The 27,677-nt window shown below is 46.9% G+C and overlaps 1 long non-coding RNA gene across 2 annotated transcripts in view; it reads left to right on the top strand.

The window, feature by feature from the left end:
• Positions 1 to 27,677, top strand: part of LOC138268524 (uncharacterized) — a 144,788-nt gene that overhangs the window by 17,666 nt on the left and 99,445 nt on the right. The window contains exon 2 of one of the 2 annotated variants that reach the window (XR_011200022.1): positions 662 to 710. The exons of the other annotated variant lie outside the window; for it this stretch is intronic. This is a non-coding gene — a long non-coding RNA (uncharacterized lncRNA). The remainder of the gene's footprint in view (positions 1 to 661; positions 711 to 27,677) is intronic. 2 annotated transcript variants of the gene reach the window in all.

Below are 27,677 nucleotides of genomic sequence, written 5' to 3'. Positions count from 1 at the left end.
TATATGTTTTCCCTTTGATAGAAGGAGCTGCTGGGAGCCATTCCCATCCTCGCCCCCTCACAATACCATGTCCGTCATTTATCCCATCAGACTGACACTCTCCTATGTTCCTTGTCCCATCAGAGTAGGACTCACCTGTGTTCCTTGTCAGCTGTATAGTTATTTTTCCTCTAGCAACAGTGGTTTCATGACCGAAGTTCCTCTCAAGGCGCTAAATGTTGTCCTGTCCAGGTGTGTTGCTTGGTTTCCAGCAGCTAAAACTCGTGGGTACCGTTCTGTGACTGGCTTACTATTTTTCATACCCCAGTTTTCCAGGAGCCCTTCGTATTCAAAGATTCTAACGATATTACTTTGTTCAGACCATATACTCAGTGTGAATTTGTTCTGATTAATCCATGTGTAGGTGTTAAAGTTCACAGCTAGTAAGTCTTCCGATGTCAAATTTTCAAATACACATATGTGATGTAGTAATCATAGAATGTTTGATCAATTGAGAATATCCCATGGACCCTGAGAAACAAATAATGGAGTGAAGATTATGGTCAACCGATCAATAGTTTCATGAGAGTTTGCAGACTTTTTATTTAATGCCCTAATATACCCCTGGTCGGGCTCAGGACTATGTATTATAAAAGGTTGGCATCTTTTTTCTCTCCTCCAGGCCCTCACCTGACCCGCCCCTGCTCTTCCTGTGGATGGGATCGTTTCTTGTAAGTCTTTGTATTCTTGCTGCCCTCTGTTTTGCTTTCCCTGTTTCAGTATTGTGCTGCTTGCCTCTTGTATCCCGCAAGGATCTAGCCCCTTTATCCTACGGAGTTCAAGTGTAGTATCTTCAGGGGTCAATGGCATGCATCCAATTTTCTTTGTCACTTTTGTTTTAGACCTGAGCCCCCATTATTGGCATGTGGCTTATTGTTCGGCGCTCTTTCTGAATTGCCTTCTATGGTACTCCTCCAACTCTCCAGGCCCGGTTGATATATCGCAGGCTCTATCTGTCCGGCCTGTGACAGCCCCTTTGCCATTTGGGGTGCTCGGCCAGATTTTACAATGGGGTCCTCTATTCCAGAGCTGGCCTGTGGAGAGTTAGGATCATCATTGCAGGCCGAAGCATCCTTATTGTCAGTGATTTGAAGTTTAGGTCGATGTTGGTTGTCTGATCTTCCCCAATTGAGCAGATCCCCGTTGTGGGAGCAGTTGTCGATCTCTGCTTAAAGATTGGATTAGGTTCCAATAGATCTGGGGAGTTACTAGTGTCATTAGACGTTTTCCAGTGTGTTTCTTTCTGATGTTTTTTTTTTTTGTGGCTTTGAGTGTTTTTCTTTCAGTCTCTTCTTCTGTCTTCTTGTTAATTGTGGCTGTTGGTCGTGCCCAGTGTCTAACTTACACAGCTGATTCGAGACTATCTCTGGATTTGGCACCTCTAGACTGTTTTTTTCCATGATGATGGTGGGAGAGAGTGGGTGCACCATGAAAGGATGCTCGTTGTTTGGTTCATTCTCCTTGCTTTCCAACCCCTCGGCATTGGGTGTGGGTGTGGAGGGCCTCCCGTTGCAAATTGCTTTGAGGGGTGCTGTGTCATGCTTCTTTCCTCCAGGCAACATACTACTGGTTGTTTTGTTAGTTTCCCCAGGTGGTTTGCAGTGGTGGACTAGGCTAGTTAGCAGCTCTGGCAGTATTGATAATTTATCTATGATTGCTTCCGTAAGGCTCCCATCCACTCCCTTGCCAGATGTACGTCCATGGTCCCCCCTTCTATATGCCCAATTAATAAATTCAGTTTATTATCTAACAGGACTACACTCTGAGCCATCATGTGGGTTAATTCTAATTGAATCTCCATCTTATGAGATCTGCCACGTGAGAGCCTTAACTGCCGCTATTTTTTGCTGGTATTGCTGGTATTTATAATGCAATCAGCTGCCCACTGCCTCACACCCCTCATTGGGCGAGTTTTCTTCTCCTATGTCCTTTCTGAGATCTCCCCTGAGCTCATCTTCTCGGCATTGTTCTTCCAGGCCTGTTTCTTGCAGTCTCCTGCCTTGCTGGGCTATTGAGTCATGGGTAGGGTGACCAGATTTTGAGGAGCAAAAACCGGGACAGGTCAGACATGAAAGAAGGACTAATGACTTTACTCTCACTTTTATATCTGGCATGTCCTGTTTTTTGTATATATACAAATATATACATATATATATATAGTATATATATATATTTGTATGTATATATATATACACACACATTTACAAGACTACACATATAAAATTAGCTATGACTTGACCTCCCTCCTTGCCCCCCCAACCTACCCCAACACCCCCACCCACCTCTCTCTGCTTCCCCACTCTGTCTCTCTACTGGGAGAAGACAGGGGACTGTGTTGCCTGGCAGTAATAGATAAATTACTTTAATTATTGCATACTTTGTAGGCGTCTGTTAAAGGAGAGCATACCTTTAATTTATGCTTCCCTAGATAATCTGACCTTTGTCCCAAAAACCGGGACATTTATGTAATGATCTGACCTTTGTCCCAAAAACCAGGACATTTGTTTAAAATTAAGAGAAGCGTCGGGACACCGGGACAGTCCTCTAAAAACCGGTACTGTCTGGGGAAATCCAGGACGTCTGGTCACCCTAGTCATGGGAATCCTGCAAGACCGCCTGTGACCCCAGTACGGGGGGTGGGTCCAGCTGTTATCAAAGGGCTCTTGTACATGTGATTCCACCAATTGGGATAGTACTTTCTGATGGATCTCTGCCATTGTTTGCAGTCGGCTGTTACTTGGATTCGCTGCCTGCCCCCTAAATAGCTGTTCAGACATCGGGACTAAGCTCTTTGCTTCAGCTTGGTGTACAGCGACCATCTGATTGGTGTTAGAATTATTACCAGTGTTAATTTCAGTGGAACAACTATAATGGTTCTTATTTTGCATGCTCATGCTTCCTCCTGTTGCGGTGTCTGCCAACTCTATTAACTCCCCAATAAGTGAGGCGTTCAGGCTGCTGTCTATGCCTGGAGCGCAACTGGACTCATTTTGTGTTTTCTCTGATTGCGTTGACTTGATTACTGGATCAAAAGCCAGGTTCGGCAAGGCGGTGGCAGCCCATGAGCCTTGGTTGCCCTCGGAAATAGTGGATTCAATAGTTTCCCCGCTGTGCCTAAACCATTCCTTGTTCTTGTGAAATAGTTGTGTATATAAGGTTTGTTAATATTTGGGACCTTTCGCTTCCGGCTCCTCTTTGGATGCTTCTGGTGCTTTTGGGACGTAGATTTTTTTATCCGAGGTCGATTTGTTAACATATCTGACACAACTGATCAGATCTGTGGGAACTGTGGAATCTATGGGTTCCACAGATCCTAAAGGCTCTATCACCCGTGTCATCGGACTCAAGGGACTCAAGGGACTTGCAGAGCCTGAAGGGCTTGAGGAGCTCGTGTGACACCAATGCCTTTTGATTCCAGTTTTAGACATATTGGCCCTCATCCTGACCTTGGCGGGCGGCGGAGGCCGCCCGCCAAAGTCCCGCCGTCAGGTTACCGTTCCGCGGTCGAAAGACCGCGGCAGTAATTCTGACATTCCCGCTGGGCTGGCGGGCGGCCGCCTTCAGGCCGCCCGCCAGCCCAGCGGGAAAGAGGCTTCCACGATGAAGCCGGCTCGGAATCGAGCCGGCGGAGTGGAAGCTGTGCGACGCGTGCAGTTGCACCCGTCGCGTATTTCACTGTCTGCGAAGCAGACAGTGAAATACATTTAGGGGCCCTCTTACGGGGGCCCCTGCAGTGCCCATGCCAGTGGCATGGGCACTGCAGGGGCCCCCAGGGGCCCCGCGACCCCCCCTACCGCCATCCGGTTCCCGGCGGGCGGACCGCCGGGAACTGGATGGCGGTAGGGGGGGTCGGAATCCCCTCGGCGGCGCAGCAAGCTGCGCCGCCTTGGAGGATTCCAAGGGGCAGCGGAAAACCGGCGGGAGACCGCCGGTTTTCCTGCACTGACCGCGGCCAAAGCGCCGCGGTCAGAATGCCCTGCGGGGCACCGCCGGTCTGTCGGCGGTGCTCCCGCCGACCCTGGCCCCGGCGGTCTAAGACCGCCGGGGTTAGAATCACCCCCATTATTTTTACTGCGCAGCCCCGGCCCCTTGGAACCTGGTTGTGGCCGGTCTGCTGCCTTAGGCGGCCTTCTTGGTTCGCTGATTTCCCTGTGTGCAGGGAAGATTCTGTGTGCCAACTTCCAGTTATCGCAAATATTCTGCAGGCCCTTTGTTTTTTCTGGCTCTTATGATTTGCCTCTTTTACCTGTTTTGCCTTTTTTGCCGGTGGCCTTTGCACCCATTGTGACCTTTGTGCCTTTTGTATTGCGATTCCTGCCCTCAGGTGTCCTAGGGGATTTAACGGGCTCAGAGTGCTTGGTGGAATTAGAACAGACCACGATCTAGATGGTGGTGTTATTGCCCCTATTTTAAATGCTTGTGAGATCGTTTTTTCATTGGACCGCTCCAAACCCAACTCCGCCTCCTGTCCTTGCGGTTGGGCCCGGTCCAAGGATGTAATCGAGCAGTTTGTCGCTTTTTTTTTTGTCTTGTGATTCCTCACACGTGGCTTCTGATCCTCTGGTTTTCGGAGTTTCAAGATTTTACAAGGACTTGCAATGATTTAGATTGTGCACACTTAATGACCGCCTTGTAGATTGGTTGCTAGTTGGAAGTAAATGCTGGTTGGATTTGAATGCTGGTTGCAATGTCCGACAATGTCCAGAAAGGCTGAGCGCCGCCTCACCCCCTTCCACTTGCTGCTCTTACTCTACTATACTTCGCTTTATCACTTCATCAGTTGGGCTAAGGGGGGGGGCACGAACACGCTTATTCCGCATTTCTCAAGCTGCTCTATACTATTGGGAGGCTATATCCGTGGCTGTGGCTATGACTGTCGTTGGGCCGTCCCCTTGGTGAAAAACAATATGTACACCAACAACTGCACCACTCTAATAAAAGATGCAGTCACACCTGGCTCCATTCTGCCGCTGCTCCTACCTGGGCTTTGCACTTACTGCCTCTGTTTGGTAACTTTAGTATTTATCGCCAGCCACCTCCCCCACTGTCATTAGTGCACTCTGAGTTCACTCCAACTTCCCTCCAGGCAGTCCTGGAACCGCACCCCGTGCACAAACCTCCAATGGCACACACTCCCAGGGCCAGTAGCAAGTTCATGTGTAGGGAGTGACCGGGCTCTCGGTCCCTCTCGGTGGAGGCTCGGACTTGAGCAGACTTGGGCGGCTGCCAGGGCTCGAGTGGAGCCACGCGCTCCCCATTCACAGACCACCGGTGGTGCGCACAGCCCGCAGCCCCCACGTGATCACACAATCCGGGCGGTCCGGGTGCCCAGGAGCAGACCACAGGCTGCACCACCTCCGAGCCGCTTCTGAGCTACTCACAGTCTGGGCTCAGGAGCGGTCCCGCGGTCCGCACTGCTTCCGAGCCGCTACCCAGCAGCCGCTTCTGCTTCCTAGCAGCTCGTGCATGATGTGCGATCAGCGTCCGGTGACCAGCGTCCAATGCTGCCTTTATGGACCTTCTGTAATTTCAGCTTGTCAGGCGTCCGTTGTGGATCTTTTATCGGATTTCATTTTTCCGTAATATTAGAACTTCCGAGTTGCATTAAAACCTAATTCACACAGTTGGTCACTAGAGGAAGCTGAGATAGAAGTGCTGTATTTCTGGCTGTCCCACAAACAACACACTGTATGCCCTACTCACAGAAAAAATCTAAAAATCCATTGAAAAGTGTTACACCCTTGCTTGAATTAATGCACATACCTTTTTGCAATTCAAAAACATTTAAATTAATGCACCTGGAAACCTGCCACGCAGTTCTAGGAAATACTACTTGGAGTGGCATGGGACAGGTTTATGAGGTGACATTTTCCCTGTACGAAATTGTACGTAGTGTATAATTACACAATTTTGAAATGTCGATTTTTTTCTTTTCTCCTCCAAAGGGAAGCCATTTTTGCCTATACACAAAGCCCTTCTCCTACATGCCTAAAACAACTAAAGGTAGCCTCTCTCCCTTTTCATCTATAATAGGGAGTAAATCTAGGCTGTGCTAGAGTAAAATCCTGACCCTACACTGCCTGCCTAAGGATCAGACAGGAGTTTGTGGATTATCACAAACAAACTCACAAGTTTGTGGCCTACCACAAATTTACGAGGCAAACCACATTTTCTTCCTCCCACTTCATGCCTTTTTCATAATTTACTTGCATGTAAGCAGTAGTAAATATGTTTGCTGAAGGCCTGTATTCTTTTATAGAAAGCTGGCAGGTGTAACAAGCATTTGCAATGCAACGGGTCTCGCGTTTGCTTGTGTTGGAGCTGATAGCGTTGTAAACTCCTAACCCGACTTTTCACCTATCGGCAAAAGTGCATTTATGTACATAACCCGAAAAAGTGCAATTAACTATGTAAAGCGCTCCACTTCTGCCAAGCGAAATCGCGCTAGTAAATTAGATAAAAAGTAGTCCACAAGCCGGACGGGAAACAGCGAGCTGCGCATGTTTTCAGTACTTAGTCGCTGCGCTCGAGGAGGGCTAGCCACCGGAAAAGGCATGACCTTTGCCTTCAACTAATGAAAGCAAGCAGATTTTAATAGGCAAGCCCACGAACCAATGAAAAACACTGACGTGATGTCGACAGGGCTCCAAGCCCTTTTCTAAACACTAAAGCGTCTCGCTGCGATACGCATGCGCGAGCGCATGCAACGCAGGCTCGACCCTAAAAATTGAGCCATTAACCTCCATAAACAGCTCAGTGAGTCGCCCCTGCATTTTTACCTGAGGTTATCATTCATAACACACCCTTGCAACACACCCTTGCGTACAACTAAGTCTTTGTGAACCAATGACAGGCTTGTCTAAGTGTGTTGACAATTCTCTGTTTCCGGCCTTGTGGTACGCGTCGTTCTTGAAGGATCTGTTGCCTAACTTCACAGAAGCAAACAAAGCGTGTGCTCTGCGTGCGGGGCACCTTGGTGCCTGCTGAGTGCCAGGCGTTTGTTGGGCAGGGCTGTTTACTACTAAGCCGTGCCCGCTGCAGTGCAAGGCTGGCACTGCTCAGTTCCTGTGACTGGTATTTTTGACTCTTTCCAGGAAGAGCTCGCTGCAGACGCAGAAGCTGCTCGGAAAACAGCGTGCATTACAGCCACCTAGCCCCTCGAGGGGGTCAAGGCTCACACACAACTCAATGCTATTATTATTGCTAAGTATGTTTTTTAGCAATCCGACTTGAACATGGGCTAGCTGACAATCTTTCCCCGAAGCCCAATATTGAGAAAAAAATCATTTTTTCCTAAACCGTGGTTTTTTTCTCATAAAGATTTGTCCCACTTTCTATGATAAATTAATGTAGTTCTGTTCCTGTATATTTGTTTTTCTTCTTCGATCATTACAATTTGTGAGATTAAACCATTAACTCTAGAGAAAAAAAAAAACTCGAGCAACAGTTTGATATCCATTACTAAACGCATCACCGTTTTACAAGCACCAGCGCTTGCCTATTCCTGTTGAGACTGGTCGATTTGAAAGTATTTCTCTCAATTAGAAATTTAGGATTTTGGCCTCCAAGTAGCCATTTGAATGGGCTCTCCAGTCAGCTCCCAATATTTTAGGACTAATTCTTTAGTGCAGCGCTTGCAGCTGTAGACTTGCAACTTCATGGCACTGCATTCATTAGTTTGAATGATTACCCATTTTAGTGAGTAACACCGGCATCATTATTATGCATAGAATAGCTGAAAATCATTTTTTTCAAGGATACCTATTACTAGTTCAGTTTTCTTGTATTTTAGTTGCAGTTATATAGTGCTTCATGCCAATAAGGAGATCTAAGCACATTATCAGACAGGTATCATCTTATAACGTGAGAGGTGTTTTATTGGGAGAATATTGAATTCTAGTGATGTCATGCCTGATCAACCCGAGCATGCCCCTATCCCGAGTCACAGCTCGTTGGCCCTCGGCATAAAACAGATAGAAGACGTGTGATTGACGGAAGTCAAGCATTTTACTTTCATTTACTGGTATCTAGTTGGAAGGATGTGGGCTATGAGTGTGGCCCGTGTGGGAGATGTTGTGGTTCCACAAGTGATGGTTTCTACACACCCTCAAATTCATACTCCTTGTATGCTCTCAGACTGACATGTTTTGTAAAGAAATCCGTGGGACAGGATAGGGGAATCGCTGAAAAGAGGGCAGCTTCAGACCTTGGGTCCGGTGAGGGTAAAGCCATGAGGCCTCCTGGTAGCTTTAGACTCCTCTAGGTGACTTTGAAGAGGTGGTTGCTACTGAAAGTCAGGAATCTTCAGAGGTGGAGGTTCATATTGCACTATTTACATACACTGGCATTGTACGGCCTTCATTTATTTGTAGCTGTTTAGTGTTACTGAAAGGGGTCAGTTCTGTCTGCCTATGGGCACAAAAATGCTACCCCACTCTTGAGACTTTTGGCCAACCCTCTCCATCCATTGGTCTGTTCAAGTGTATTCATATTTGGCTTCTATCCATTCTACAGTGCAAGGAGCTGTGGGCAGTCCACTTCCACTATTGGGATTTATTTTACTGAGTGGTGGCATTTTGAGGCATTATGCTTATGACAATGTTCATATCAACCTAAAAAGCAGCCTACTTGAGAGCCATGATTTATCTCTGCTTACACTTCATGGTTTTTTTCTTAATTTATGTTTCTGATTTTTTTTTCTTATTTATTTCTAAACATGTGCACCCAGTCACCAGACTACGGTTACCTTTTAAACTATAATGCCAGTTGCATATGTTTGAAAAAAAGCATGCTGCCAAGGCCAGACATGCTGGCTTTGCCAGTGTTTGTTACAAGTTCCCTACCCTTCAAAAGAAGTATATCACTCCCATTTCTTCTGCTTTTACGTTTCTGGATTTCCAATTGTACACATACTTGTTTGAGGGACACGTATTTACTTTGTGCGACTTTCCGCTGTGGTGCAAGTCTATGGTCGTGCGTTTTAATCCACAACATAGCGAAGCCACGTCACCGCTATTTTCACACCTACACAATTTCTCGACCTGCCAATTGGGTCTGAAAGCACGGAGATTCGATTTTGTTGGCGACTTTTCCACACGAACAGCATCGCTTGGATGCTGACCGGAGCCACTTTGAATACATTTTGCACAGATGTTTTGTACTTCGCGCCATGTGACCTGAGGCACGTGTTTGTGTGGAAAGCATGATTTCCCTCAGCCCCTTCCACCTTCATTTGGCCTCCTGGACGGCAGCCAGCACTTTCACGGCCGCCCCATCCCTCATGCTTGCAGGACAGGCCTACGTGCAGATTGTCTGCTACATCCACACCCGGCCTCCAGCCCCCAAGAAGGGACACGGGGCGGGCTCCCCACCGACACGCCATGGTTAAACACTGGGCCTTTCCCTCAGAAGAAGGCGGCGACCTCAGCCTCCTCCCCTCATTCACCTAAAATCCAGTTCAGGCTGGATTTCACCCAAGAAAGAAAACATGTTTATGTTCAGGCCTGGCCGGAAGCGTACAGTACGAAGCCCGCACACTACGTGCCCTGACGCACAGCTGCGTGGACTGAGGGTGCACGCTCACTTTGAATGAAGTAGAGAAGTATTGCTTAATGCTTGGCGCAAAAAAGAATAAATACAATTGGAAGAAAGGCATCGATGTTGTCAACTAAGGGCAGGACGACATTGTAATCCCCTTGTACATCAAATGTGACCAAAGGTGGGAGATAGGGTCAAGTATGGGATGTCTTCGGTGGTCACCTCCTGGTCCCTGTGTTACTATTTTCATGATTCAATGTGCCCCATAACGTATTTATTCGGTTGATTGCTACAAAACAAAGGACCTTGCCTTTCTAATCCTGGCTTCTGTACAGCAGGTGTTTGGCCCTGGGCAATGCTCCAAAGCTCTAATCGAAAGTGGAATGGATGGGTGTGAGGTACTTACTGTGTGTTTATTGTGTCAGAAAATAAAAACATTTCTAGCTATTGCGTCAATAATTTTCAATTCTATTAAGGACACAGAGACAAGGATTATGCTTTCTCTTCTGAGAATTCACAGCAGGCAATCAGTGTTAAAACATAAATAAAACTACATATCCCAACATTCCCAGTAGTCCATAACATGCCCAATCCCAGGCCTGCTCTCCATATAAATGTCTTTGTCTCCTCAGTACTTCATCTTTCCTTGCAATAACTGAACAAGATAACCTGCACTCCAAGAACTGAAGTCTTCCAACTCCAACGAAGAACAACAAAATGAAGCCACCAACTGAACCCTGGTGTATGTTCCACACCTCTAGCGTCTCTTCTGGTATTCATGTGCCCTTGTTATCCGAACCTTTTATTGAAAGGAAACAGTGCAAATAATCTGCTATCGACTATTAAAAAAAAACATGGGTTGGCATCATAATAATACATACGAAAACATCATAAATGATTTATAACAGTAATGTTTTACTTATGAACTCTATCAATAGTCATTCTCTTCAATAAAGGGTGGGATAATCCTCGCCTCCATGTCCTTAACAGAATTGAAAATTCTTGACGCCTTAGCCAGAAAATATTTTATTCTATGTCACGACCGTAGGCTTCGGATTATGCTAGTTCAAAGTTGATTCACTACAACAGAAGCAACATCAACAATAGGCTTATGATAAAATACCTTAAATGTAGAATCAGAAGACCAGTCTGCGGCAGCCACAATATCCTCCAAATGAGAACCAACCCCAAATGACTTAGAAGCCATGGCGCCGCGCACAGGATGTGCCCCAATTTGGTAATGTCTATACCAGCCTCTCCCAGTAACCATCTGACCCATCTGGCCAAAGTGGCTGACGAAACTGGAGAAAACGGCTTTTGTAAGGAAATGAGTAATTGTCCTTGACATCTCTGCGAAATTCTCGAGTGCAATCCACATAAGCCTTCAAGCATTTTACAACACACAACTTTTGTTGAAAGGGAAAAGCCGGATAAGAAATACATTTAGTAGAAGACTTTGTGCGTCTGGAAATATTAAAAGAAACTCCTGTAGGAGTAAATATTCTACAGTCTAAGTCCAGTGCTCTTACATCAGATACTTGTTTGCATGATATAAGACATAGTAAAACTGTAAGTTTGGCCGACAACTGTTTGCGAGATAGATCCTCATCACACGGCCAGTTTCTCAGAAACCTTAGTACAATATCTACATCCCATAACGTTGAATATATAGGTTGAGGGGGTTTGACCATTCTGATTCCCCTCAAAAGTTTCGAAACCAGGGGATGCTGACCTACTGGCTTACCCTCAATATGTGGATGACCTGCAGAAATAGTAGACCTGAAGTTATTAATGGTTCTATAAGCCAAACCCTGAGTGGATAAATCCGATACAAAATTGACGATTATGCTAATGTGGGTCCCCAAGGGATCAATACTCCGTTCACTGCACCAACCCATCCATCGCTTCCAAGAAGCTTCGTACCTTTTATGGGTGGAAGGAGCCCAGGATTGGGATAAGAAGAACATAGCCTCACTCGAAACGCCTGGCATTTGCCAACGTCCCCTTAAAGTTTCCAGGCCATGAGGGCCAAGACTCCCTGCATTATCACAGGATGAGGACATTCCCCTGTATCCAGGAGTAAGGATGGAAAGGACGGGAGGAGGATTGGGGCTGCACGTCATAGAGACGTGGCCACTGGAAGCCACGACTAATTTCCGCTAACTGTGTCTTCACCTGAGAGAGTACTCTCTGAATCATAGAGAATGGAGGGAATGCATATAGGAGATCCCTGGACCAGTCCTGGAGAAAAGCATCTGACCCCAGGGCCAGAGGATCCGGTCTCCAGCTGTAAAACCGTGGGATCTGAGTGTTGAGTCATGACGCAAAAAGGTCTATCGAACACTCAGCCCATTGCATCGTCAGAGTGCGAAAAATCGAATTATGAATTCTCCAGACGCTGCCATCCCTCAAAAAGCGAGAGTTCCAGTCGCTACCACATTGGAGTGTCCCATGTATTCTGCCATCACTGTGATCTGGCGTTGAAGGCAACAATGCCCAAAATCCTTGGCGATGGCCACCAGGACGCGAGATCTGGTCCCGCCCAGGAGATTTATGCACCTCACTGCCAATACGTTGTCCATACGTAACAGTATGCAACAACTGGCCTTGTGAGGAGCGAGGGAGCGGATCGCAAAAGCTCCCGCCAGCAGCTCCAAGCAGTTGATGTGAAGGGTAAGCTCTTTTGGAGACCAACGGCCTCCCGTTTCCACTGTCCCGCATCAGGCTCCCAAACCCCACTGACTGGCATCGGGCTCGATTATTATCTCAAGAGAAGACGCAAATATTGCTTTGCCATTCCAGGCATCCATGTGATCTAGCCATCAACGGATCTCTGACCTGTCCCTGTTCGTCAGAGTAACATGTTCCGAATAACCTAACCCTTTGCAAAGATTTAGGATCTTCAACCGTGGGAGGGCCTGGTAATGCAGAGGACACAGGAATATCGCCTGAATAGAAGAGGCCAGAAGCCCCACAAGGCGAGCAAGGGTTCTCAATGATATAGTCGGAGAGGCAAGGGTTCTCTGTAACTCTTTCTTGATCAGAGAACGCTTCAGAAGAGGTAATCTTAGCTGCGCTTTCACTGAATCTACTTGAAAACCTAAGAATTCTATACATTGAGAAGGAATTGTAATTGACTTCTCGGAATGTATCAGAAAACCTAGTTCCTGAAGAAGTTGAATGGTCCACGCCAGATGCTCTAACACCAAATCCTTGGTTTATGCCATAATCAGAATTTCATCTAGGTAAATGATGAGGCGAACGCCTCGTTCCCGAAGGAATTGTACTACTGGCCTCAGAAGCTTGGTGAAGCACTAAGGGGTTGAAGAAAGACCGAACGGAAGGACTGAGAACTCGAACCATAGATTTTGCCAACAGAATTGGAAGAAATGCGATGAGGTGCGAAGATTGGCACCATTAAATAGGCATCCTTGAGATCTAGCCGAACAAGCCAATCTCCTTCCTGCAAGAGATCTCTCAACAGATGTATACCTTCCATCTTGAAATGTCGGTATACTATGCAACAATTGAAAACCTTTAAGTTTAGTACTAACCGGTAACCCCCACCTTTCTTCTGCACTAAAAAGATCATGCTGACAAAACTTGTAGGGTGAGGGGCGGTTCTTATAATTGCATGTTTGCGCAGAAGAGGAGCGATTTCGTCTATGAAAAAACTTTCTGCTTGGAAAAAATGCAGAACAGGGGCAATAGTTTGTTGCCTGGGAGGGGAGTAAAACTCCAGTTTGTACCCCTGAACGGTTTGAAGAACCCATGGATCCTGAGAGAGACCCTCCCAAGCTTATATAAGCCATTTCAGTCTCCCCCCCCAGAACAACGTCCGAAAAGGGGATTATTCTCACCTGTTGCCATGTCTGAGGTGTTGACACCCCCTCTTCCACCAATCCTGTAGACGCAACCTCGGCCTCTCCTGTTCCGTAAGGGTTAGAATCCTGAAGTGGCATGGTAGGAGCCACGACCTCTTTGAGGGTAGTTCGCAGAGGCCTGGTAGAAACCTCAGCATGTTGCTCGGCCTTTAAAGCGTCCAGCCCTGAGAAAAAGGCCCCCACTGAACATCTTCTTCATTGAGGCCTGAACCTTGTAAAGTGTGGAAAAGGTGGAAACATATTTCCCTAAATCTTTGACAAATTTTTCGCTGAACAAAAGACCATTAGCCATAGTTCCTGGTCCTGATGGGGCTAATTCTACTAGTTTAGGGTCAATCCTCATTAGAAAAGATGTGCGCCATTCCGTGGACATGGTGCAATTGGCATTGCCAAGGAGCCAAATAGCTCTTTCTGCCCATTCAAACACCGCATCAGGGCCTAGTGGCGTGTTGGCCTCTTTCGTTGGAACTGCCAATTCCAAACATTTTGTGATGGGTCCCGCTAAGTCCAATAATTTGTCCTGGCAACCTCTCCAGGCTCGATCCAGGCCCTTCTTCCGGTCTTTAGCAAATCTTTTGAGGAAGGTGGCCATACTGGGGTCCAGCTCAGGGGTATCTGCCACCTTGCCTAAGAGAGAGGGACGCGGGCACTCAGATCGCAAGGTATTACGCACGTCTTTGTCGAAACCTTTACAGATTCGCTCTTGTACATAGTGTGCCACCTTCATATAGGGTTTCCATGGACTCCATGGATCTGGGGTGGATAATATTTTCTGGTTCGAAAATTAAATTCTTCTGAACTACCGTCTCGTCGATGGTATGATGAAACCTGTGCTTTTGCTTAAACGGTTGTTTGGGTTCATCCAGTGCTCTGTCCGAATCAGAGGACTGGGATGCAGAGGTGTGGGACGTCTCCGTGCGTGGAGCTGAGGGGGTAGGAAAATTCCTCCAAGGAGTCCCCATGCCCGTATTCGTGGTCTTGCAGGACCGAAGTGGCCATTTGCGCTAGAAATTCCACTGATGAAGCAGTCCCCATTGAGGCTCTCTGGGCAAGGACCATTTCCAAAGATTGGGTATCCTGAACCCTTGTCTCAGAGGGGGGTCTCCCCATCAGTTCTCTTTGGCCAAATTCCACCAGGGGTTGAGTGAAAGGTTTTAAAGCTTTTATTAGAGCCTGGTTAACAGAGTCCTGTACCTGTTGACCCAGGGCCTGTACTAGTCTCTCCTCCACTTGATTTTCATATGGAATCTCACATTCATCCTGATAATATTCATCCTCTTCGGCGTAGTACGCCATTTTATCACCAGAGGGTGAGCTCCGATAACAATATTATTAGCCAACACGCGATCGCGACGCCGATCCGAGGGCTTAGAAACCTCGTGACAGGAAAGACGTATGATAGCACACAGAGAGTGAATAAAAGGAGGAACAAGTCCTTAGCGAAGTGCCGTTCTGACCCTGCTCCCGCTCCAAGGTCGTTCATGGAAATCAATAAAGAACGCTTAAAATACAGGTCACTGGGACAGTGAAATGCTGAGTACTTATCTCTGGCTGCGAGCAGCAAAGAAAGAGGAAGGACTAAGGAGACAAAGACATTTATGTGGAGAGCAGGCCTGGGATTGGGCATGTTATGAACTACTGGGAATGTTGGGATACGTAGATTTTTAAAATGTTTTATCTCGGATTGGCTGCTGTGATTTCTCAGTAAAGAAAGAGAAAGCATAATCGGAAGTCTCCGGTCCTGACATAGAATTTCCCTTATTTTGAGATCAAAATTGATTATGTTCCATAACGTGGAATTCGGTGCTCTCCGAACTACATTTCTGAAGTGCCACTAACTGACGGGCATTTCGCCCCTTGTAAAATTGATGCTACCGCTTGTAAATATGAACTTGAGTTGAACTGCATGGAAGTGTAGGTTTCTGGATCTGATAATGAAGAAAATAGACATTCAGCAGTGCTATTGATTAGAAGAGCGCTGTCCAATTTATGCCTTGACTCTGCAGACTCTGCAGGGCTAGATTGTGCGAGGTCACAGATAAAGGAGACAGTCAGAATGGATGTCAAAAGATTGGGAATACAGAAAGTGAGAAAGAAGACTGAACTACGCCAGAAGACAAAGATTGAGAAAAATGAGAGATAAGATTTTGAGAGCAAAGGCAGGAGACTGAGGAACGTGCCAAGACATAAAACAAGAATTGACAAAGTCAATAAACCTGGATATATAATAATATTGCATGCTCCTGAAGCACAAGCAGACAAAGCTGCAAGCACACATACGTTAACACAAAACATGCATTCTACCAAACGTGCACACATGAATAAGCCATAGGATGCACTTAAACGTGGGCAGCATAAATACATGCACACCTACACAGGAATCAAGACTTGCACACCCAGGCATTACAATAGGCACAGTGTACTCAAAGAATACAACTACACTCGCCAAATCAAAAATTAAGCTGCATAGTTTAGAAAATAGTAAACAAAGATTGTCCTGGTGATTCCTCCTTTAATTACATCTTTAAGCGGAGCTAGTTAAGTCGTGCTGTCATAGGACTCGGAAGCCGCCAGCAGGCCCTTGCCCCGACACCGGTCATACACCAACCGACAAGACAATCATTTTGTTGGAAGAAGTATTTATTTTTATATACTTTCATTAAAATCAAATACATTAATCATTTTATGCAAATCACTCTATTAAACGTTTCACTGCGAATCCAAAATTAATATCCACTGAGATACGTACTTTTTACATTGGTAACCATAAATCATTTTGACAGGATCCCTTCCTGTCCTGAACCTCCTTTGGACCACACAGGGACTGGTCGTCACCTGTATCCCTAGGGGGGCGGTACCCCTGCTTCCTCTGTTCCTTTTCCACATGCTCAGGGTTCCGCCCCCTCTCCAAACACCAATCAGCCAAGGGGTGTAACGGGGCAGCCCAGGGCATGAGCCCCGTGACCACCCCAGTGATCTGGGCTCCCTACCCCCAATCTGGTGTGTACATCCGCAGGTTGGTCCAGGACTTCCGGATCCTATCTCTGTTGTTATACCGGGGCCCCACCCTTGGGGACCCCTCTGTTGTTTCAGGTTACTTTAGTACCTCTTCTTCCGCCTAATACTAGGGAGAGGGTGGGTGGGTCAACAAGAAGCCTGACCGTTCAGGCCGCCGCGCCAAGAAGAAGAAGGCCAAGCCTTCTGGGGGGCGCTTATAACCCCCCCACTGGTGCGCGGTGGCCTAAACCGGTATGGCCCCAACGTTGGACCAACGTTCACTTGCCCGAGGCGCTACTTCCGCCCACACGCCCCGCGACGCGTGTAGGCGGAAGCAGCTGGCCAGCCCGCGCACAACTAGTGCAGAGGGTCCGGCCCCCGGCATCCCCGACCCCTAAGGGGCCGCGCTCCCCCCATGTTGGGGGGGCGCTTTTCCATAGGACTCGGAAGCCGCCAGCAGGCCCTTGCCCCAACACCGGTCATACACCAACCGACAAGACAATCATTTCGTTGGAAGAAGTATTTATTTTTATATACTTTCATTAAAATCAAATACATTAATCATTTAATGCAAATCACTCTATTAAACGTTTCACTGCGAATCCAAAATTAATATCCACTGAGATACGTACTTTTTACATCGGTAACCATAAATCATTTTGACAGGATCCCTTCCTGTCCTGAACCTCCTTTGGACCACACAGGGACTGGTCGTCACCTGTATCCCTAGGGGGGCGGTACCCCTGCTTCCTCTGTTCCTTGTCCACATGCTCAGGGTTCCGCCCCCTCTCCAAACACCAATCAGCCAAGGGGTGTACCGGGGCGGCCCAGGGCATGAGCCCCGTGACCACCCCAGTGATCTGGGCTCCCTACCCCCAATCTGGTGTGTACATCCGCAGGTTGGTCCAGGACTTCCGGATCCTATCACTGTTGTTATACCGGGGCCCCACCCTTGGGGACCCCTCTGTTGTTTCAGGTTACTTTAGTACCTCTTCTCCCGCACGAGGGCGACCAGGGCCCCAAAGGTCCTTCGCCATCCCCACCAGAAAACAAACTCCTAGAGAAGAACCACATAACAGCCATAAATTGGTCAGTACCGGCATCAGACAAGTGAACCAAGTCCCTGTGAAACATTTTAGGCCCTTTTAGTTGTCTATGAGGGATATTCCACAGACGGCCTGGACCAGGGCAGAGCTTTGCCATCTCCGCGTTGAGTCTCCTAACTGAGACATTGATTTCCGTGGTTTTATCCCTGGGCCCCAGTTTCGTCGTGGCACCATGTGAGACTAGGCGATGGCTGCGTTTGGGACTTGTTTAGCTAGCTTTGTAATTTCTAGAAATATGGTCTCCCTGAGGGCCTTCCGCCCCATGTGCACCAGGTCGTTGCCCCCAAGATGAATGATGATGAGGTCCGGGGACTGGAGCCCCGCACATCCACGAGCCAGAGCTACTAGTTGCTGCAGCTGTTTTAATTCCTTTGCCGCCAACCCTGCACCACCTGAAGGCCACGTCTAAGCTTGCCGCCGGATTCGGTTTACGGAGCTGCTGCAACCGGTATGCCGCCCGACAAATGAATGGCCCAAGACCCAAACCACACGAGGAGCCATCTACTGTTATAAAGGAAAACTGTGTGAGAAACGATATTGAATTTGAAGACATAACGAAGATAACCACTGATTAGCCCAATTCTGGCCTAATGTAACGTTTGTAACAATTGGATGCCCATCTTCCAATGGATTTCACCTCTGAGATGGGCAAACCTGCCCCTGCTGCCAAGGTAGCCGCACCAATCCTAAATGAATGGGGGAGTACCCCGAGGTTCGACCCCCGCTGGAAGTAGCGTAATCTTCAACACCTCGGCAAATTGGTAGCGTGATAGGCAGCCCCCATTTGCATGTATGAATAGCGCAGTGGATTTGTCTAGAGGGCGTACCGACAAGTAAGCAGCTAAATTGTGCATGTGTGCTGCTGATCTGCCAAATGCATGCCAAGGGCAAGCCTGTCTGCACCCGTCTGCGCCTGGACTGCGCCAAGCGCCACTCCTCATTATAACCCACCATCCCCTCCTGGTGGTTGCTCCTAGACTTTGTGCCCTACACCCGTTTGGTACTCCTTTCTCTCCAGCCTCATGGTAAGCGCACGCCATGTGATGAGGTAATGGTATCCAGCGAAAACAATGTTTGCCCCTTATGTCGTATATTGTGTAATCACTCTGCTCCAGTAATAATACCCATGCCCAGAAATCTACTTAACTCTTCCATTCAGGCTGCTACATCACCTAATTCCTGGAAATTAGCAACGGTATCCGCGATTCTGAAGAAGCCCAATGCTGATCCTGGCATTTTCTCATCTTCTGCTCCCATTAAAATGCCAGAGGTTCACGTTAGCACCCAGAATTCTTCCTTCTTGGATTACAACGAAATTCTAGACTCTATACAGTTTGGATTCTAAGCTGCCCTCAGCAGAGTCCATTCTTCTCACACCCTCAGATCGAGGACAATGAGGGCCGCAATAACCACCCGGGTCAAATATCTCCCTAAAATGTTCTATCTGCAACCTTTACCACTGTATTGCCTGGGAACCAAGAAAGTTTCAAAGATTGTTAAATCTCTCTTCCAATCTGGATGGAAAATATAATCTCAAACTCAACTCCGATAAGACTGTGGTATTGATTCTGGGAAACGATCACCGGGCATGGACTGACCAATGGGGGCCACACAAACTCAGCTCCCCACGTACACCTGTGAAAGTGGTCAGAAATCCAGGTGCAAAATTTGATTCTCATCTCTCTTTTGAAAGTTGGATTTGTGCAGTAACATCAAACACTAATTCACCAATATGTATCACAAGTCTCTTTATTCCCATAAAGCGCTGTGAGATTACATGAATTTAAACTCCATAAAACACACAAATAATCTCTAAAGTGACAGGATGGTACGTAGAAAAATGTATACATTCCCACTACAAAATGCACTGTAATCTTTAATGTTGGATTCTGTGGTGCAGCTATGACAAAGACCTATTGCTAACTGTAGATATAGCGGGCTTGGATCCACTAATTTCAACCACTGGCTTTCTTTACCAGCCTCTTTCAGCCATTGGCTTGAGACGTTGATAATTATGCCTTGACTCAGCCCACTGGAGTATTCTCTCCTAATGCTATTGGTTGTTTTGGGTGTATCCTTCCACCTCCACTAGTGTGATAACATTGAATCGAAGGAGGGACTACTTTACAGTTGTAGCCCTCTCTGTCAACTTCGGACCTCTTGGCTTTGCCAGTGATTGATTATTGTTCCTTGCCTGTTGCCACCTTGTCCTCTTTAGTCCATTTCACAGCTAGACAGTAGAAAATGTGGAAACTGAATTGTGGAAGATGCAAAACTTTGTCTTAACAGACTATTGCGTAGGGCATGATGTATGTTCGGGATTCCTTAGTCCCGCTTGAAAACTGATGCATTATATTGCACGCATATTTACGAAATGCTGCCATGCAATTACTGGTTGAAGATTTTATGCACATTATGACTTTTGGCCCTGGGAAGGGGGAGAACGGTAGAAATGTGTTTTTTTGTATTTTCCCCTCATTCCGACGCTTTTTCTCGAAAATATATATTGCCAGTGAAAAGCATCGGGGTAACAATCTGAAGGAGCGGGCTTTCCCGTAAATCTCTTACCTCTAATTCTACTGCTAACTCGCGAGGCACCGGGATTTGCCTGTTATATGATAATAATTCACGGGCCTCGCCCTCCCGGGCCTGCGATGGACTCCCCTGAGCGCTTGCAGTGACGCTCGGCCGAGCTGCCGCGGAGACCTTGCAAGCCAAGGGCCTTGTAAACAGCGGAAGTACTCACAGTGTTCCGATGCTAATCTCCCTAATCCGCGCATTTCTATCCTAGGGCACGCGAGGAATGCCAACTTTGTGTTCAGGGAGGGCGGGGAGGCCCTTGATACAGTGTCAACAGTGCGGCTAGCAACCTTTGTGGTATCTATTCCTGTCACGATCGATTTATCTTGGAACTCGGATGTTATATATAAATATTGATATGCTTTTTATGTTGTAATGTGTCGGTTCATTATATGTCATATTTTGTTGCGTTAAGGTGATATCATGGTATGTTAAAACACGATCTATCGTGGCTGCGTGTCATCACCTGTAGAGCCAGGTTGTATTGTTTTAAATTATACCATGCTAGGTCACGTGACATATTATGGTACATTTTAAATCACATTATAATAATAAGAAATGTTTTGCCTTAATGGCTTGATGCAGTGTGTTTCCTTACGCCACGGTGCCTCGTGATCTGACCTGATGTGCTTAGTATAATAAAACCCAACTGCATCTTAAACCAGCATTGACAAAGCTAGTAGGTCTGGCGTTGGAAACCTAGCCAAAGTTTTAGGTCGATCTTGACAGTGCAGGCGACTGCAAGACACATTTAATAAATTCTATAAATAGATATATATCGTGCGGGCTTTAGCTACACCCAGAAGAGTATTACTTTCTCGCCTTATCCTGTTGGCTACTTGGTGTATAATTTCCCCACCCGGAAAAGGCTTGTATCAGAATGTAACAGACTATTTTACATCGGAAAAGTACACTCAGTCATCACTTAATTTGCCACAATCAAATCTTTATCACCTGTATGCATTTTGCACCCAAAACAAATCCTTTTTGATGCTTTTTGCCAGCACTATCAAAGCCAAAAGGCAGCTTTTAATGCAGGATTTGAAAATATACGTAAACCGCATTATTGAACGCTTGTGTTTACATTTAAGTGCACATTAAAACCAGATCTGTTGCTTATTTTTTTTTTTTTTCTGCAAACACATGCAATAGGCAAATGCACTGACAACATATTATTAATATCTATATGTAAGAAAGGAGTGGCTCGGCGCTCCAGGCACACCAGCCCCAGCACTGATGTAAACTTCCTTTCAGACACCCATTCACTTGTGCTCAGGCAAAGTGCCACCACTCACAGTGATTGACAGCTGAATATACATATTGTAGGAAAAACATAAGGCTGGCGATGCAGCTCATGCTGTCGTGAGGAATACGAGCCGTCAACACCGAACTAAACAGTAGTCATTTTATTTACCTCGAAGGGATGAAAATCAGATTCTGTAGTGCACTCTTTTCTGTGCAGTATTAGCGCAACCCACTTAGCTAACTCAGAAGCTTGGGACTGGCAGGCCCCGCCCCTCCATGTTTTCATTGGCCAGCTCCAGCGGCCAGCGCGCGCTTCCTCTCCACCTCGGACGTGCGTCACGGGCATAGGCGTCGATGCTGCCCACATGGCGCCTGGTCAACACACTTGAAGCACGGGGTGGGCTCGGAGCCAGTCTTTCTCCCTTGCGTTCACCACATGAACTTTTTTAGGCCACCACATTACGAAAGACCCTTAAATCTGCTGAATGCCCAAAAATGGCTTTCTGGACGTAGCCTAGAGTGTGAGGTCACCAGGCCCGCGTGGCTCTGTGGTGAACTACTTCTGAGGTGGGGCTGTGGTGTTACTGCTGACGGGACATAGAACGGGGCAGGGCAGTTTGGAGTCAGCAAGTGCACGACTCGACGCCCAGAAAGACGTGGGCTCACTTAACTTCGGAGCATCTCCGGAGAAATGCATAAACCTGACCCGACTGTCAAGAGTGCCTTGAGGCCTTTTGAATGGCATATGTGCCCTATACATAAAAAAGCACTACTTCGGGAAACTGCATTTTTTGCAAACTGTAATTTTTGCTACCTGGAGAAGATTGCAAAGCATATTCACTCCTTTTTTTACTTATCTGTGAAAATAGTGAGTTGTACGAGAAGTTACGTTACACGTACATGTCCCTTTTTTACTCGACGGTTACAAAATGGTTCTGTTTAGCAGATACTTTCAAAAACATTGTTTGTTTCCTGTACAAAACCACTGAGCAAAGGCATCCCCTCAAAGGGTAAATGGAACAATTCCGCAAACGTGTCATTTTACACAGAAAAGATTCCAAAAGGGATATATTTCTGTCTTGTCTGAAACGTATCTCACAGTTAGGTGAAAACTTCCGCAAATAGGTGGAAAAAACCTTTGCACAGGAAGAAGTAAATTAAGCAATTTGTAATGTTACCCGTGAGTGAAAATTCAATATTTGGAAACCTTTCCTTGTTTCCTACCCTGGCGTGGTATAAGTGTGATGTGGGGCCTCTCTACCAAAAAGAGGGAATGTCTGTAGACATGTATATTGTAGTGACGTGCATACAGTGATCTGTATAGAACAATACAATGCACACAGATACACCCTCTATAAATGCATACACTGAAGACTATTTATTTTGCCTAACATAGAAGGAATACCATTAGATGCAAAAGGTAGGCAAAATATTGTTTAGGCCTACTCACATTAGTACAAAACGAGTCCCTTCTGTTAAACCCCGGTAATGCACACTTGTGGGCTATTTGGTACTGTGTGCAAAACTCACTTCAAGGAGGGCTGTGCTGAATTAGCAGCTGCGGAGCAGCCTGGCGGGCAAAGTTTGTAAAGGCAAATAAGTTTGAAGATGGGTCTAAAGAAACCACAAGGATTATGGGAGAAACTGATAATTGAGATGCCCTCAAACCCACCTTCGGTCTTAGGTAGACTATCTAAAAATATACAATTCTTATGTAAAAGTATATTGGTGTAATCCAAATGTGAATCACTAAAATATTCTCTCTACTTGTCAGAAATTTTTGTAGTACCTTAAGCAGGGGTTACGCCACATTGATAATGGATGCATGTGTGTAACTATCACTACCTCTAAGTCCTTCCTGGTGGCAGAGTGGTCTAGAAACGATCTTACTGCAGCCACCAGCCCACCTCCAGTGATTACAGGTTGCGGGGATACTCTAAAATGTGGGGAAATAAGCAGTCTCCAATCCCTGACCAGTGTGGGTCTTAGACACGTTAACATGTGTTTCTCTTTGAGGCAACTTCTCCTGTGAACCACCCTAGGAAAATGCAACAAGCGATGAGAGTGAGGTAAAGAGCAGTGACTGATCTCACCTGGGTCCACCTCTCCTCTTTATGTAGCAACAACATCTCAGAGGTCTTTCTTCTTCACCACCAAGAGGCAGTAGGCGATCAGACCACCAGTAAGGGCCTTATTCCACTTCTGCGATCCAGAGCTGCCTGGCGCAATCCGACCAACCATTGTGGGCCCATATCGCATTTTTCCAAACAAACATATGGAAGGTTGCCAGTCTATGAAGATTCTAAGTTCTCATTGGACAAGTCTCTGATGATCTCATTGACCCTCCTAACATTACACACCAATAAACAAGAGGCATGCAGTCACCCAGTCCATCTTCACTGTCCATGCTCAACCACTTCCTGAGGCCTAGAAATGATTAGTTATCGAAGAACCCCCGTGGAGGTCAACACGATCCCAGTTCCTGATCTCGAACAGTGTCAAATCACATGGCCTTTCCTGCACCACCTCTGGAGAAACCCCTGACTCCTTAAGACGTTCCCTTAAAGTGCTTTAAATGGAAATATAGAGGTGCACGTACTCACTAGAGTACTTGTTTGCCCCTGAGAAGTGCTGGTACTCTCCCTTGAAATGTATAGCCGCAGTAGTGAGAAGGGCAGGTAGTCTCCCTTTCAAATGAAAGAAGTGCAGGTACTCACTACCTGCCCATTTAAATCACTCCTAAGCCTGGAAAGCGAAGTCTGAGATGTGTCCTTCTGTGAAGCAGCGGCCCCAGACCCTCCTGCATACCTTAAGCCAAGAGCACTAAATCCACAAAAAAGAGATATGGATGTTATGCCCTTATCTGGGGCTTTCAGTGCCCACCAGCAGCCACTCTTAAAGGAGCAAGCCTGGCATGGACTGTTCAGTCACCCCAGCCATGTCAGAAAGTGTTTTTAACAGTTCCAAACGCTGGTGAAAAATCAAGGCCTACAATACAGGACAGAGCAAAAAAGCAACACCAGCAGTTTCTCTGAGTGCTGTGCATTAGATGAGAGATGGTAGAGCCTGGAGACTTCAGCAGGTGGGCTGGTGCAGTTGGGAGTTTGTGTGTGTTTAGCTGAATGTGCAGCATGTATTGATTTACAAGCTGCTTGTTTATGTGTTTCAGGAGTTTAAGTATCATCAGTGTACAGCGTGCTTTACTGCATCATTTGTGCCCTCGCATTTTACATGTAGAGCATGCATGTGAGTGTGCGCGTGTACACTACAGGTGTGTGGACTATGTATACAGTTTGTGCGCGTGGCCTATGCATCTGTATATATAGAGTGTGTGTTTATATACAGGAGGGTGTTTCTCTACTCTTCCATAAGTATCTTTAGGTGTACGCATTGTTCACACTCTTTGTCTCGGTGTATGTCCAATGCGTGTTTCTGTAGGTATATGTACAGTACCTTTGTTCATATACAATGTGATGTGTGTGTGTGCATCTTTTTGTGCGCTGTATATGTACTTTCTGTGTGCATTAAACAGTACAGTAGCATTGTGTGCATTTGTACAGTATGTGTTTGTATCAATGCAGTTTGGGTATTAAATGTGTCTCTTTTATGCACAGTGTTTGTTTTTGTACTTGTGTGCACTATTGCTTGACTACAAGTCCCCATCCCCATATACTTTGTATGGGCCCCTGGCCTGAAGGTTCCTGACTATGTCCCCAGCGTGGGGGCAGGGCCGGCTTTAGGGCAGTGCGACCAGTGGATTGACTTTGGTGCGTTATTAAAACTACTTATGGGTTTAGAAGCAAGTAAACCTGCTTGTCCATTCAGCAGTTTTCAGACAATACTAAAAATGTCACTATATCTCTGGTGATTAATGTTACTGTTTTTGAGAGATCCAAATTTTGTCTGTATTTACTGATCCTAAAGTAGTGCAGCGGGATAATGTGCCTGCTGCCAAAAACGTGTACCATACAGATCACAAAACTGTGAGTGAACTATCAATCAATCAATCAAGGAATTTGTAAAGCGCAGTACTCGCCCGTGAGGGTCTCAAGGCGCTTTGGGGGTGGGGGGGCACTGCTACTGCTCGAACAGCCAGGTCTTGAGAAGTCTCCTGAAGTTAAGGAGGTCCTTGGTCTGACACAGGTGGATGGGAAGAGTGTTTTGCGTCTTGGCAGCGAGGTGTGAGAATGATCTGCTGCCGGTTGTAGTTCTGCGGATGCGTGGGACAGTTGTGAGGGCGAGGTCGGCGGAGTGGAGCTGTCCGGTCAGGGTGTAGAAGGAGAGTCGTCTGTTAAGGTATCTGGTCCGGTGTTGTGCAGTGCTTTGTGAGCGTGTGTGAGAACTTTGAAGGTGATTCTCTTGTTGACCGTGACCCAGTGTAGGTCTCTCAGGTGGCCTGTGATGTGGCAGTGGCAAGGGATGTCCTGGATGAGGTGTGTAGAGGCTTTCTGGATGCATTGCAGCCTTTTCTGGAGTTTGGCTGTGGTTACTGCGTAAAGGGCATTGCCGTAGTCCAGTTTGCTGCTTACGAGGGCTTGGGTGACTGTTCTTCTGGTTTCTGTGGGGATCCATTTTTAGATCTTTCGGAGCATGCAGAGGGTGTTGAGGCAGGAGGAGGAGATGGCGTTGACTTGCTGGGTCATGGATAGTGAGGAGTCCAGGATGAACCCTAGGTTGCATGTGTGGTTGGTGGGAGTCGGAGAGGATCCGAGAGTGGCAGGCCACCAGGAGTCATCCCATGTGGAGGGGGGGAGCCAAAGATGAGGACCTCCGTCTTGTCAGAATTGAGTTTGAGACAGCTAATCTTCATCTATTCGGCGATGGCCTTCATTCATTTGTGGAGGTTGGTCTTGGAGGAGTCCTTGGTGAGGGAGAGAATCAGCTGGGTGTCGTCGGCGTATGCGATGATGCTGAGGTTTTGAGATCGGGTGATGTTAGCGAGCGGAGCCATGTAGATGTTGAAGAGGGTCGGGCTGAGGGACGAACCCTGGGGTACGCCGCAGACGATTTTGGTGGCTTCAGAGCGGAATGGAGGGAGACGGACTGTCTGAGTTCTGCCAGTGAGAAAGGAGGTGACCCAGTCCAGGGCTCTGTCACGGATTCCTGCATTGCTGAGGCGTGTGCGTAGGGTGTGGTGGCAGATGGTGTCGAATGCGGCTGAAAGTTCCAGGAGAATGAGGGCTGCGGTTTCGCTGTTGTCCAGTATAGTTCTGATGTCGTTGGTGATGGCGATGAGGGCAGTTTCGGTGCTGTGGTTGCTGCAGAATCTGGATTGGCAACGGTCCAGAGTGCTGTTCTTCTTCGGGAATCGGGTCAGTTGTCTGTTGACAGCCTGAATTTGTTGAGGAGGGCGTTGATCTCAGCGTGTTTCCAGCTGTCCGGAAAGGTGGCAGACTTGAAGGATCTGTTGATGATCTTCCGGAGTTGGGGTGCGATGATGGAGCTTCCTTTGTTGAGGATGTGGTGAGGGCAGGGGTCGGATAGTGAGCCGGAGTGGATGAGTATGAGTAGTGCTTCAAAAAAGAAAAAGAAATGTGTGTCAGAGAGGGTATATGGAGAGATGAGGGCCACTGCTGGGGAGTGGGGCACCAGACACCACCAGTGTTAAAGTCAACCATGTGTGGGGGGGTAGGGTGACCAGATCTTGAGAACCAAAAACTGGTACATTTTGCAAAAATAGAAGGGCTACAATTTTGCATCAACGTAGGAGCGCGAAATGGCAGCTCTTATCAACAAAGGAACACAGAAGAGGCGCTGTGAAAAGAAATAAAATGTAATTTTTTAAACCAACATCTTGCTGATAATTAAATTGCTTACAGCTGCCAACAAGGACCCTTTTAGAACACCTAAAAAAAGCCCTCACTGTTTTCAGTCGACCCCCAGTCAAAACCGGGATATAAGTCAAATTTGCCAAAATCTGTCAGACAGTTGGTGAAAAACGAGGACGCCTGGTCACCGTGCATTTTGCAGTGGGGCCCTCAAATTTCGTTACGCCACTGGTCCTCGGTGTGTGTGTCGGAGCAGTGCATGGTGCGCACTGATAGCACAGCGCCCTCTCCTTGCATCATGCTGCCCACTGGAGAGAAAAGGCTGCACCCGCCTCTGCTGAGGGCCTCTGCGCAAGCGCCGTGCGGCAGACGAGCAGCCATGATAGGGTTATCAGTGGAAACACCGCGCGCCTGTGTGTCCTCTCTGTGCCCTCCGCCCTTGCATCGCACGAAGGTCTTGTGTTTACAACTGCAGCATTACACGCATGAATGTGCAGAACAGAAAAAAGGTCCATAACTGA

This window comes from Pleurodeles waltl, chromosome 12 (genome assembly GCF_031143425.1).
Source record: "Pleurodeles waltl isolate 20211129_DDA chromosome 12, aPleWal1.hap1.20221129, whole genome shotgun sequence".
NCBI lineage: Eukaryota > Metazoa > Chordata > Amphibia > Caudata > Salamandridae > Pleurodeles > Pleurodeles waltl.
This window is presented reverse-complemented; position numbering and strand designations above follow the sequence as displayed.